Source organism: Prionailurus viverrinus, chromosome A2 (assembly GCF_022837055.1).
Source record: "Prionailurus viverrinus isolate Anna chromosome A2, UM_Priviv_1.0, whole genome shotgun sequence".
NCBI lineage: Eukaryota > Metazoa > Chordata > Mammalia > Carnivora > Felidae > Prionailurus > Prionailurus viverrinus.
Genome location: NC_062562.1, coordinates 35733792 through 35748196, shown reverse-complemented (window position 1 = coordinate 35748196; position 14405 = coordinate 35733792). Strand labels below are relative to the sequence as shown.

The 14405-nt window shown below is 44.2% G+C and overlaps 1 protein-coding gene across 9 annotated transcripts in view; it reads left to right on the top strand.

Annotated features, from left to right (window-relative positions):
- Positions 1–14405, top strand: part of FRMD4B (FERM domain containing 4B) — a 324549-nt gene that overhangs the window by 254305 nt on the left and 55839 nt on the right. The window lies entirely within an intron of this gene.

Here is a 14405-nt window from a genome sequence, read left to right as displayed (position 1 = left end):
CAGCCAAGGTTTTGAATAGTATGCTCCTTAAGGGACTGCTTACCGAACAATGCCTTCCAAGCTTGAAAACCTCCAGTCACGGAGTACTCCTTCACCTCAGAACCTCCAAGTCTGCCTGTTCAGTTTGGGAAAATGACTGAGGAGCCCACTTAACAGGCCATGATCCGTTCACCACATTCGTTAACTTTGTTTGGCACCGTGTTACTTTTTTCTTTTTTTAATTTGTGTTCAAGTTAGGAAAAACGCTTTGAAAAAAACCAGGAAGACCTATAAATGCCAATTTTGTTTTTAATGAAAAGGAAATGTTGGGATACGAGGAGGATAAATTAGTTTCTAGATCCTTGACACGACGCTGCTGGGTTCTCCACGCTTGGCTTTCTTGGAGAAGCCCTATTCCCTAGGAGGATCAGACATGTGAGGAATGTCAGTCATCATGTTAGGGGGTGAGTCTGAAGTTGATTGATAAATGAGGGCTTTAGGGCCAGAAGCTCACTCTGCAGTCTGTGAACTGCTAACCCTTCCTTCTCCATTTTCTGCCTGCCAGGCATGTGATGGACACTCTCTGAGCCTCATTTCCTCGTCAGGAAGATGCTACCTGCCCCCTAGATTAGCAGCTGTAGATTGGGAGATCAAATGTATGTAAACATTGCCCGGGGCAGTTTCTGGCATGGAGTAAGCTCTCTGTACACTTTGGCTATTATTATCAATTATTCTAGTGTCATTATTGCCTTCCTCATTATCATCATCCTGTCCTGTCTCTTGGCAACCTGGGAAGAGACTTTTGGGACCAAGGTGGTTTTGAACAAGCTGAATCGCATATTAAGGGGAAGAACAGAAGAGACAGGCTGATGTCACAAACTTCCTTAGGGAAGATCTCTTGCCTAGGACTGAAAGTCCTTTGGTAGTAAGTCTAGACCTTTTAGCCCTAAGACTTCAAGGTTGGTGAGTTAGTTGCTCCAAGCCCGAACCAATCCTCCTTTTTAACTTTGCTCTGTGCCTGCTGGTTTCCTGAGTGATTACTAGGCTGATGAACTGGAGGACACTGTTCTGAACTTGTCTGACCCACACTGAGGAGTAGAAGGAATGGGAGACCGGCCACCAAGGAACTAGCAACATGACCCTAAGTGAGCCGCTTGTCCTTTCGGGGCCTCAGCTTCCTCATCTGTAAATTGGGATTAATGAAAGTAGTGACTTGGCAGGATGGTTTTTGAGGAGATGAATGGTGTGGAACAACTTTGGAAGTACAGATTGTTTTGCAAGCAAGCATTAGTGATTGCTGACCAGGGTAAAGGAAAGAATAAGGTACTGTGAACTGTTGACATTGGGTTTATAATGAGGCAGAATTGTGATTCCTTGCTACCACCCACCCCCTCCCTGTGATGTGATTGTTCCTCCTCTGAGTGGAGAGACTATATTTTTCCTCCAAAGTTTTGTTATAAAACTAATTTAAGACAATCAGGCAAAATTAAGTACCTCAAGGCATTGTTACATATTGGTTAAAGCAAAGACATAGAATCAGACAGGCTTACTCAGATGCCAGCGTCTGCTACTTACTCCCTGTGTAATGTTGAGCAGGTTATTTAAAGTGCCCAGGCCTCGACTTCCTCCTCTGCAAAATGGAACTTATATTCATAGTATACACCCTGTAGCATTGCTATGAGAATGAAATGAATTAATATTTGCAAAGTGCTTCGAATAGTTCCTTCCGTCCCCCCTGTTGCTTCAAATATGAATTGTTTGGTATATAAATGATGCTGTGGTGAACATCTTGGTATAGTTGGGAGGTGGTTATCTGTGATTATTTTCTTATAGGATATTTCTCAGGTCGAAACAGGCAGAGGGATGTTCCTTAAAAAGGCAGAGTACAACGTGCTAAAATGGAGTTTGCACATTCTTGATCGCTAATTAAAATTATACAAAGTTTATAGCTTTATCCAGTAACATCGACTGAATGCCTAAAATGCGTCAGCCCCAGTCTAGGCACTGAGGACACAATGACACATAGATGCGGGCATCTCATTCCAGGGAACTTGGCCTTCTGTCAAGGGCTACCTCAAGGGCCATTCTGAATTCCACGTTTCTGTTGGTTTACATGTGGGTGGCTGTAGCTCTTGGCTTTTAGAACTAAACTGAGTTTACTCACTGAGGTTTGAACCTCCAAAAATGTCACTAAGTTCCAAGACCAGAGCAATGTGGCTTTCTCAATTAAAAAAGTGATTGAACACCTACTTCTTTTTTTATTTATGTATTTTGAGACAGAGAGAGAGGGAGAGAGGGAGAGAGGGAGAGAGGGAGAGAGAGAGAGAGAGAGAGAGAGAGAGAGAGAGAGAGAGAATCCCAAGCAGGCTCCACACTGTCAGCACAGAGCCCCACATGGGCTTGGATCCCGTGAACCGTGAGATCATGACCTGAGAGAAATCAAGAGTCAGACACTTAGCCAACTGAGCCACCCAGGTGCCCGGAAACTCCTACTTAATGCTGCTCTGGCCCACCCACTCCTTGTGAATTATCTCCGGCTGCTGTCTCAAATTCAGCATTTCCAAAGCTGAACCCACCAGGATCCCAGCCCCCAGAGCAGCGCCTCTTCCCTGGCTCCCTTTGTATGACATCACCTTTCTCTCTTGAATCATCGCTGAGGATTTCCCCTTCTCCCTCCCGCCTATTTCCTCCGTCTGTCAGTCAGCTCCTTTCTCTTCCTCTATCAGAGTGCTTGCTTTCTCAGCCCTCATTCCCCTCCACTCAACCCGACTGGAGAGCTCTGTGTGTATAGTTTGAGTGCTTTCGATGACATTATTTTCAAAGTCCACGCGTAATTTTATTCAGTCCCCACCACAAATGTTATTGCCATTTAACAAATTAATAGATGGAAAATCAGGCCCAAGGGAACAATGTCCCAGAGCCAGTGATCTCCTGGGTCTTTTCTGATTCCATCACCCACAACCACCCACAACAGACCCCAGTCATCTTCCCCAGACATTAATGGGATCATCATTTTCACCTTCTAAGAATCTCTCGGGTTCCCATGGCAGAGACCCTCCAACACCCTAACCTGGCCTCGAGGCTCTACTTAGTCTATATGATGTACTTAAATTTCCTATACTCTGCTGTTCATATCTGTTCATGCCTCTCTTCTCCTTCCTCCACATACTCTGTACTGTCGTCCCTGCGTGGCTTTGCTCAAACTCTTCTTCTGGAATGCCTTTAAAAAACAACAATCCTCCCCTTCTTATTTAGCTTCCTGCCATGCTTCCTTAAGAGTATTTTAAGTGAACATTATCATAACCAGTAGGAAACCTTGCTCCCTGAAAGTTAATTAAAATAGTAGAGGGGAGGGTGGACTTTCATTCTCTTTAAATAGGTGACAGTCTGAATTCCCAAGTCAGCCTTTAAGCTGCAAAGATAACAAGCTGCTTGGGTAACAGAACACAGACAAACGCAGAGAATTCCTGAAAGCTGACAAGGCTCAAGGCTTTATCACTGAGCCAGCCACAAATGAGTTTATAAAAGCAAAGCCTTTTTTTTCCCCCCTTTTTTCTTAAGATCCTGAAAGGTGGAAGTTACCGAATAACCATGTGATTAGGGCACTTCTGCTTGGAAGAAAAAGTGAGTGACTACAATTTGCAATTCAGTGCTGGGTCAGAATGAGAGTACATTGTCACCCAGCTTCAAATGGGAAGGAATAATTCACAACTTACAGCTGTGCTCCAAAAAAAAAAAAAAAAATATGCAGCTATTTCCCATGGGAAAGGAACTTTTGTGGAGTCCCTAAGAGTAGTTAATGAGGGAGGGGAGAAAAAAATCAAAGACTTTAAAGTACTTTCCGGCCTCGGTCCTATATCTCTAGAGCACTTAAAAGCTCTAAAATATTCTTCCGTTTCCAGAACCTGTAACATCAGTTACAATAATAAAAATAGCAGCTCCCGTGGGCTTGGTGCTGTGCCCAGTGCTTACATCAATGGGGAGGCAGTAGTGAAAACAGGAGCTCTGGAATTTAACTGCTTGGGTTCAAATCCAGGCCCAGACCCTTGCTGTAGAACTGTGGCTAGCTAACCTCTCTGGAACCCGGTTTCTGGGTTCGGGGTCTCCGTAAATGTTACATGGCATTGTTATTGTTCCTAATGTACATCACATCAACCCTGTGATGATAGGCAGCTGTTAGTATCCCCATTTTACAGATGGGAAAGCTGAGACTTGGAGCAAGCAAGTGGCTTACTGTCTAGGTCACATAGCTAGAGAGTGACAGAATTAGGACTCCAGGGCTCCTGCTCTTTACCGCCGTCAGGAGTCTCCCGTTTTGGATCCCAACACAAACTGTAAGAATCATTACCTTTCTTGCTGGCAGAATGAAGAAGACTGACTGGACAGAAATTGAACATTTCTGTCTTGTTTTGGGCAAGGGCTGTCATGAATCAGCAAAAGGCTTTTGTGAAGAAAAACTGTCAAGAAGCAGCTTTTCTCTCTCCCTGTGAAATGACTGTCTTTTCAAGTTTGACCTAAAGATATAGACAAGTCCTTCTGAATATCAGTTCAGTGCTTTAATGCTTCATTTTTAATGATTTGTAAATACATCTAAGTGTTTGGTGGTTTTACATGTTTTACAAACATTAATTCATTAATCATCTTCACCCTATGAACTTGGTATAATATTATCCCCATACTACAAGCGAGATGAAGAAATTCTGTGCAGCATTATATTTATATTACCATATTATGGTTTCATGTTTCCCAATAACTTGGCCAGATGTTAAGAGTTATGATGAATAAACAAACAAGGTAACAACACGTAGGGAATCATGGACAAATGATTGGGAAATACCTGGTCAAGAGTTAAACAAAATTCAAGTTCTTTTCGGTAAGTTTCCAATCTGCTCATGTGTATAGCGAATCTCCTAGAAGAAAACATGTAAACAGTGTTTCCTACACTTGTTTGTCCCTGATGTATGAGCCTCTTGTTCAATGTTCTCTGGACCTCACCTTGTTAAGTGTGGGTTCATTTATTTGCTGAAAACTCAGTATTAAAATGCCTTTAAAAGATAAGCAATTTGGGGAAGTCTGTTCTTTGTACTTCCTGCCAGATTCATTACTACCCTAGATTTTAATTCCATTAACTCTTAGGCAGGATAAACATTCAGCAAGTTCTGAACTTGCTTTTTCCGAAGAGCTCTGAATTTGGAAAAAATCAGCCATCCCACACAGTGGGCACTTTTTCATCTCTTCTAAGCACAGGATGTTAGAGCTGCCCAATACCAGGCATTTGAACGCTCATCTTATAGCTGATGAACTAAGGAGTGACATATCCATGACAATTCAGGTAGACAAGGCCAGACCTGCAGTCTGTGTACCCCAACTGTCTCAGATTTACCATTTTCACTTCCATCTATGTAAGCAGATCTATGTGCATCCCTGCTGTCCCTGCTGGAAGGCAGTGAGGGACGGCAGGCAGTGGACTCTACCCTGGTAAGTGGGGTTATCAGCGCAGTAGCCCCGAGTCTAATATTAGTCACTCGAGGAGACAGTTTAAGAGTGAGAAGGCAGGAAATGAGCTCTCGATCATCGGGCCCTTGGATGCCTTGCCTTTTTCTCATCGTTCCACTCCATTCATTTGTGTAGATTAAATACCTAACGTATATGAGGAGCCGGACCAACCAAGGGCTGTGATGGAAGCAGACTGTATTTCCTGTCTCCTTTGTAGGAGACGCTGGGGAAAGGCATGCACTCTGGAGTCAGAGAGGCTGGTGTGAGTTTGAGGCAAGCCCTCCCAATCTGCAGGTGGCATGACCTCCTGAATCTAAGGTCCTTTTTCTTTAAGAGGTTTGTTTTGTGGAGTAAATGAGATAATGTACCTTTCAGGGTGCCTGGTACAGAATGGAGATGTTGTAGTACTTGGGAGCTGGCTTCCACTTTCCCCTGAGTCCCATCAATTATAGTGAGGTGTGGGTGGTTTTTGTGGCCTTTTTTTTTTTTAAACCATCTTAGCAGTTATTAAGTGCACAGTTTAGTGGTGCACATTGTTGTGCAACCATCCCCACCATCTGCCTCCAGAATTTTTCTTCCTGCAAAACTAAAACTCTGTACCCATTAAATAGTAACACCCGTGCCCCCCTCCACCAGCCCCGGGCACCCACCATTCCACTTTCTGTCTCTGTGAATTTGCCTGTTCTGGGCACCTCATGCAGTATTTGTCTTTTAGTGACTGGCTTATTTTACTTATCATCATGTCCTTACGGATCTCATCTATGTTGTACTGTGAGCCCGAATTTCTTCTATTTTAAGGCTGAATAATATTCCATTGGGTGTATAGACCACATTTTGTTTATCTGCTCATCCATGGATGGACACTTAGTTTACTTCCAATTTTTTATTCTTATGAATAATTCTGGATGGACACACGTACGCAAATATCTTTTTGAGACCCTGATTCCAATTATTCTGGGAAGAGAGATGCATTTTTTTAAGAAGAGTCCTTGGCTTCTAGGTACTTTATTATATTCCACCATTCATTGGAGTAGGATGGGATGAGCTAAGAATAGGAATTTAGGACAGAGCTCAGATTCTTATTGTAAATCATCAGGTGCTACTTAGCAAAATTAATGCTTAAGGGGTCTAGCATTTATATTAAAAATATTGTTGTAGATGAACGTCTATTGACATGGAAAGATCATTACAATATACAAAGTGGAAAATAAAACAGAAGTATATATATTATCCCTTTAAAAAAACACAAAAGGGGGCGCCTGGGTGGCACAGTCGGTTAAGCGTCCGACTTCAGCCAGGTCACGATCTTGCGGTCTGTGAGTTCAAGCCCCGCGTCGGGCTCTGGGCTGATGGCTCAGAGCCTGGAGCCTGTTTCCGATTCTGTGTCTCCCTCTCTCTCTGCCCCTCCCCCGTTCATGCTCTGTCTCTCTCTGTCCCAAAAATAAATAAACGTTGGAAAAAAAAATTTTTTTTAAATAAAAAATAAAAAATAAAAAAACACAAAAAACGTGTGCCAGGATATTCAAACACGCAATACATGCTTGAAAACCGGTGTGTAAGTTACAGTATAGTGCAGTATCCTCTGAATTTTTTTTTGTTCATACAGCACATTCATTCCCAGTGTAAGTATATGTTTTATTTATTTATCTATTTGTAACAGTTACATGCATGTGGAACCATACCAACATCCTATCCAGAATAAAATATTTACAAAAGAAAAATGTGTGGAAAGGCATGAGCCAGCTTAACACGTTCAAAGAAATAGATACAAATAAATACCATTAGAAGTCCTACTATTTTCTTTTTGTACAGCCACATACCTCTCCACCATAGAGACTACAAGAGAGTGTATTCTTTTATTATTATTATTAAAAACATTTTTTAAGTTTATTTATTTATTTTGAGAGGGAAGGATAGGTGGGGGAGGGGCAGAGAGAAAGAGAGGGAGGGAGAGAGAGAGAGGATCCCAAGCAGGCTCCGCAATGTCAACACAGAGCCCAATGGCAGGGCTCAAACCTACAAACCATGAGATCATGACCTGAGCTAAAGCCAAGAGTCAGATGTTTAACTGGCTGAGCCACCCAGGCGCCCTGAGAGTGGATTCTGAAGTTAGGCAGAGCTGAGTTCTAGATTCTACCTCTCACTGGTGGACAGTCTTAACTAAGGTACTGAACATCTCTAAAACTCAGTTTCCTTATCTGTAAAGGGATAATTACGGTTCTTTAAAAAAAAAAATTATTAAGGTATGATTGACATGTAACATTAGTTTCAGGTGCAGCAATCTACATGATGATTAGACATTGTATATAGTGTGCAGGGATCACCACAATAAATCTCCTTGACACCCATCGCCAGATGTAGTTGTGACTTTTTTTTTTTTTTCTGGTGATGAGGACATTTAAGATCTCTGTTAGCAACGTTCAAATATGCAGTACAGTACGACCATGGTTTTTTTGCACGCTGCCTGGATAAAGGTAGGGGCAGAAAAAAATTAAGCTATTGTTATGTTTGTCATGACTTAACAATTGTCTCAGGACGGTGGGAGGAAAAATGTTGCTAATTTTCCTTCTTTGCATGTCAGTGTGTTTTCGTGGATCAGCCTCCAACACTTAGACGCCATTTTGTATTTTAAAAACCTCGAAGTTTCACACAGTCACGTCCACCTCTCGGGCACGGCGTCCTCTTTCAGAATGAATGTAAGATCTGTGGCACGCTACCCACTTTGCCTAATGCAAACTTCCCAAACCAAGGCTTCAGCTTCTCCCTGCCACCCAGAGCCGGGAGCCCATGACTCTCCGCAGCGTGTGGGAGGCCCTGTCCAAAACCCGCTGGCGCCCAGAGGCTCTGTCAACAAGCTCATTCAGTTTGGGCACAGGCGCCCGAGGCTGGGCAGGCGGAAAGGAAGCAATTAAGACAATGGAAACCTACCGGGGGAGAAAAAGCTGTTGGCAGGGTCGACTTCATGGGTGTGTGACCTGTGCAGTCACACGGGGCCCCCGGCTCAGCGGGGCCCCAAGCTTGGTTGATGCTCTTCTGTCCCCATTTTGAAATTGGTAATGATTTTTTTAACAAGGGGCTCCACGTTTTCATTTGTCTCGGGGCCTTGCAGACTGTGTGGCTGGTGCCCGTGTGAGGCCTAGATGTTGAATAGATTAGTGAAAGAAGGTGCCTCTTCTGGTGTCTAAACAGGTCCTCCAATGAGAAAGGTGGAACCACACAGAATTCTACAAATCGGCTTTTTTTTTTTTTTTTTTTGCGTACGTGTGGAAGGTCTTAGCTCTTTCTTTTCTTTTTTTAATGTTTTTTAATGTTTGTTTATTTTTTGAGAGAGAGAGACAGATGGCGAGTGGGGGGAGGAGCAGAGAGAGAGGGAGACACAGAATCCAAAGCCGGATCCAGGCTGTGAGCTGTCAGCACAGAGCCGGACGCGGGGCTTGACTTCACCAACCATGAGATCTTGACCTGAGCCGAAGTGGGACGCTTAACTGACTGAGCCACCTAGGCGCCCCTTGCCTTGCCCATTCTAATTCCATTTTGCATGATCTCCCAGGTCTGAGGCACGAGGTGTAACATAACCTCTACCTCCTGGGCCTCCTGTGAAAATGAACAGACGTAATGCACGAAAAGGGGTTTAGAGCAGTGCTTGGTGCCTGGAATACTCATTTCTAAAAGCTTCCTAAATACTCATGCCCTTAATCCTTGTATCAATTCCAAGAGCTGGCTATGATTATTATCCTCATTTTACAGCTGAGGCCCAGAGAAGTTGAGTGAACTTGCCCAAGTCACACAGCTGGTAAGATGTGGAGCTGAGATTAGAACTGAGGCCATCGGATGGCAGAGCTCATGCCCTCACTTCACCGTCATGCACATTGCTTTTACCATCATCTACGAGGTCCCAGGCACTCTTACGTTCTTTGTATCATTTTGTCCTCAAACGGTAGCTACTGAGATGCTCATTCTGCAGATTTGCAGGCTGAGGCTGGCAACCAAGGTCCCATATCTTGCACACCTGGAATTTGGATCTGAAACCTCATTCTCTGAATTTCCACTCTGCCTTTCCTCTGGATAACTCCTCAAAAGTGAATCGAAAGGATGTTTGATGAGATGTTTGATGTTTGATGAGATGCATTTAGGCCGCGGGGCAACTCCTAGAGCCAGAGGCGAGACGACTTTGCATGGCCTGTTTCTGGCAGCAATGTTCCGTCCTCTACGCTGGTGTAGGCCCTGGGGTCTTGCTGGGTCCCCTTCCCAGTTCCATCCTGAGGAGCTAGGTGTGCTCCTGGAAGTCTCACCTCTTTATTTCTCAGTTTTTCCATCTGTAAATGGGGGTGGTAATCCTATTTGTGGAAGAGGATTCTTGAGTGGTTTATGGTTATATGCTGAGTTGAGTGCCTAGCGTGTTTTAAGTATATTTCAGACTGTAAAAGCCGTTTTGCTGTAGCTTTTAGAAAAGAAAGGTATTGCCATTGTTTGAATAGAAGCAAATATTGTTGTCTGTTTTGACAGTTCTTAGCAGTTCACAGAACTCATTCTCAGACTATTATCTCGTTTGGACTTTTAAAAAAGTTTTTCTAAATGCCTGTACAGTCTTGTTCGGACTTTAAAATGACCCTGTGAGGGGCACCTGGGTGGCTCGGTCCGTTAAGCGTCCGACTTTGGCTCAGGTCATGATCTCATGGTTCGTGAGTTCAAGCCCTGCATACAGCTCAGTGCCTGGAGCCTGCTTCAGATTCTGTGTCTCCCTCTCTCTCTGCACCTCCCCCCACCCCACCGCTCACATTCTATCTCCCTCCCACTCTCTCAAAAAATAAATAAGCATTAAAATTTTTTTCTTAAATGACCCTGTGAGGAAAGGGCTTTCATGTCTGTTTTACAGAAAACTAAGCCCTGATTCACCAGCTACAGGCAGAATCAGGCTAGGAATCCAGGCATTTGTATTTCACAGCTTCAGTATTTTGCATTTCAGAACAGTTTGCTTTGGACAGTTTTAAGACTTGATGCAAGTAAACGAAAATAAAAGACCCGAAGTTCCACCTTTATATAACTTAGACGGCTGCTAACACCACAGTGAGGATCAATCCCGTGCCAGGAGGTATCCGGGTCTTTGCACCATCTCTGCTACTTGGTACTAATATGAAACTCAGTCTTGCCTGGGCCTTTCAGATAGCAGCTAAGACATCTGCGTATTTGGGGTTCAGTAGGAATAGAAAGTAGCATGACAGGTGCTTCTCTCCCCGAAGGGCAAGCCATTCAGAGTCGGCCTGAACTAAGGGATGGCATTTTGAGGAATGACTTCTACATCCCCTCACTGATACACATTTCAGTGCCTTTGCATTTGGCTCAAGAAACACTGAGTAAGAACACAACACATACTCAGTCTTATTATCTATTCAAATGGCTGATGTGGTTAAGTCCACTTTTGGCGTGATCAGGAAGGACACACTGAGTCACACATCTAGGACGAAGGGATAAATTTGTGGGGCTTCAAGCTGACCGTAAATAATTTTCACTTGCCTCGTAGGCAGTTTCCCAGGAGAGGAACAGATTTCTTTGTCTTTACCATCTTTATAGAAAACATGATTTGTATTGATTATTTTTCTTCCACGTGTCCTTTTTTCTAACTCAAGATTTGTATGAGAGATCGTTTTGAAAACTTACAGCAAAATATACTGACAGAAAATTTACCATTCTTAACCACTTTTAAGTGTGTAATTCAGAAGTGTACAATATATTCTCATTGTTACGCAACCGATCTCCAGAACTCTTCATCTTAGCAAAACTGAAACCCTATGGCCATTAAATACCCTGCCCCATCACCCCTACCCCAGCTCCTGACAACCACCATTCTACCTTCTGTCCCTATGAATTCGTGAAATATTTTTATTTTGCTATGTTTACAGATTTTCACCTTAACCTGCTTCTCAGCCTGAGTCCTTCTTACGAATTTTCTTTCTTCTGAAAGAGTAGAAGTTTCAAAGTAGACATGATTAGAATCCTCAGTGAGCTGGCTAATGTTTAGAAAAATCTCTCATCACATTTTCATTATTATCAGAAATTCTTTTGACTTAAAAAAATAGTTTGGTAGTTGATCACTATCAAGCATGCAGATGGACGGAGTTAATTTGCCCTGTGTTACAAGTTAGGCCATGGACAAAAATCTAATGGCGAAAGAATTCAAGCTGAAAGGATACTGTGTTTCTCACCAAGCAGATTCCTTGCATCTTGGGTACAGCACTGAGACAAGGAAGGTCCGATACAAATTCTGTGGACTGGTCATGATGTGGGAAGAGCAAGATTCAAAGCTGAACTTGAACCAGTTATAGTGGACACTGCTGAACCAATCCTAAAACTACTTACAACTTGGGACTTGGCAAGGTGCTTCCATAGTTTTCTCCCCGTGTTGTTTATTACCAACCCTTAAGGGTTGGCAGGTTTAGCAAATAAAAATAGAGGATGCCCACTTAAATTTGAATTTTAGATAGATCATGAATATTATTTTTATTCCATTATACTTAACATACACTATTATATTAGTTTCAGGTGTACCTTATAGTGCTTTAACAAGGAATAATTTTTTTTAGTAGAAGTGTGTCCTAAGTATTTAATCTGGCAACTCTAACCTAGACCACCCACTGGGGATTCTTGGTGGTAATAATCCACCCCTAGCCTGGTCTGAGCACAGGGGGAATAAAGAGTTCAGTAAGCTCTCTGGTCACTGTCAGAAACGAAAGAACGCAAGAACACGTTTACTGAACGTAGGCAGGTGCCGTCACAGCATTCTGCTGACAGACAGGACACCATCCCTATTTTTATAATAAGGAAGCCAAGGCTTACAAGGTTAGTTTATCTGAGACCACAGAAGGCCTACAGAGCACAGAGACCTGGGACTGAATTCAGTTCTCAGACCAAACCTTATTACTGCACATCACAGGTGGAGAGCCAGCTGCTTGGTTGGTTGGTCTGTTGATGTTTCTAAGCAGAAGCTTTGCAGTCGCCTGCATCCAAGTCCTGGCTGCCTCTGTGCAAGTTCCGGTGGCGGGAGCAGCCAGGTGATTTTTTTTGAAGATTATTTATTTTCGGGGGGGGGGGGGAGGGGAGAGAGAATCTCAAGCAGGCTCTGAGCTCTCAGCGTGGAGCCTCATGTTGGGCTCAAACTCCCAAACTGTGAGATCACAACCTGAGCCAAACCCAGTGAGCCACCCAGACGCCCCACTAGGTGACTTTTCTAAACCTCAGTTCCCTTATCCATGAATTGGAAATAGTGCCTATGTCTAGGTTTGCTAAGAGGCTTCAGTGAGTTCCTCTAAGTAAAATGCCAAGCCCTTGTCTGCCACACTGCACCACCCAGGACGGTCCCCTTTAAAGCCAGTTTCTTTTATTGTCCTGCTAAGGAGCTGAGAGGTCCCAGGGAGCTGGAGATCAGAGGCGGCCTGGAAATGCATGTTCACACCTGAACCCCAGTGAAAGGGCTTCATTTGCTCAATGACGAAGGGGGGGGCACCCCTTTCCCGGGAAGCAGTGGGGACTCGGGAGCCTCAGCGGGAGGCCTGGAAGATGACTTCTGTAAGGCTCTCAGTGATTTGGCTGGAGGTGTGATCCAGAAACATTTAGAGGGGGTGGGGGTGGGGGGAAATTCCAAGAATGGAAAGGCCCTGTGACCTGGGAGGGGAGCGGTCGAGGTCTGGACCAGCCTGCCTGGCTTTTCCGGCCCCTCCCCGCTTCCACTACAGCTTTCCAGTCCCCTCCTGCGCCTCCTCCCCTCCTTCCCCGTCCGAGTCCCGGACCTGGAGTCCCCGGGGCCAGCTCCCCCGCTGCCGGCGCTCGAGACGTAGCGCCACCTCCCTGCGGGGCCTTTGGTTAAGTCTTCAGACCTCCGTGCGCTGGTTTCCCGTCTGGGATCTCAGCGTTTGGACCCAAGGAGCTGAGCTCGCCCCGCCGGCCGGCTGCGGTTTGGTCTGGAGGGGTGGAAGGCAAGGAGGGCGCTTCGTCGTAGCTACTGGGAAATCACCTCGGTCTGTAAGCAAGTTTTTCTGTTCTAATTATTTGCAGTGGTGACATTAGACAACTGAGGGAGTTGCAGCCTAGCTTTCTGCCCTTGCAGACAATTGACTATGAATGAACGCGTCTAGGTGTTTCCTACTTTCTCCATCCCGTCCCAGGACTTGGACTCCTGTAACAGAGATTACTGGTCGGGAGCAGAGAGCTTACTATGAAATTTTGAGTCGGTAGCAAAAAAAAAAAAAAAAAAAAAAAATGGGGCATCAGGAATACCTTGCGTGGTTGAAGGAGCCTTTGTTGAGGTGGAGAGCTTCTTTTCTGAAGTGAGGTTCAGGTGAGTTTGGATGTAAAATTCTGCTGAAAATGACCAGAGTCTGATTCTGTAGCTTTTTAAGAAAAAGAAAAATTTTTAATGAAATTTGCTATCTTTGCTGTTAGGGGACAACTGTGGACGGAGGGTTGTTTTGGTTTGGTTCAAGAAACACATATTCAGTTTTGTTATCTGTGTTCAGATCTCTCATGCAGTTTAATTCAGCCTTTGGCTAATCCAGATTAATCTAACTTTCCCCCAAGAAACTGTCATAGAACCAGTCAGTGGCCACCATGTTTATAAATTGCAAAGCCCCAAGTTAAGCTGATGAGTCTTTCCTTCCTCAACTACCCTTTCCCCATTTTCTGACCCTTCTCTTTAGAATCTGGAGGAGTTAGGCAAAGAGGGTAAAGCACAGGTTTGGAGTCACATCTGCTACTTTCTTACTGTGGCAGTTTATTTTTTTTTAATTTTTTTAAATGTTTTTATTTTTATTTTTGAGACAGAGAGAGACAGAGCATGAATGAGGGAGGGGCAGAGAGAGAGGGAGACACAGAATCGGAAGCAGGCTCCAGGCTCTGAGCCATCAGCCCAGAGCCCGACGCGGGGCTCAAACTCAGGG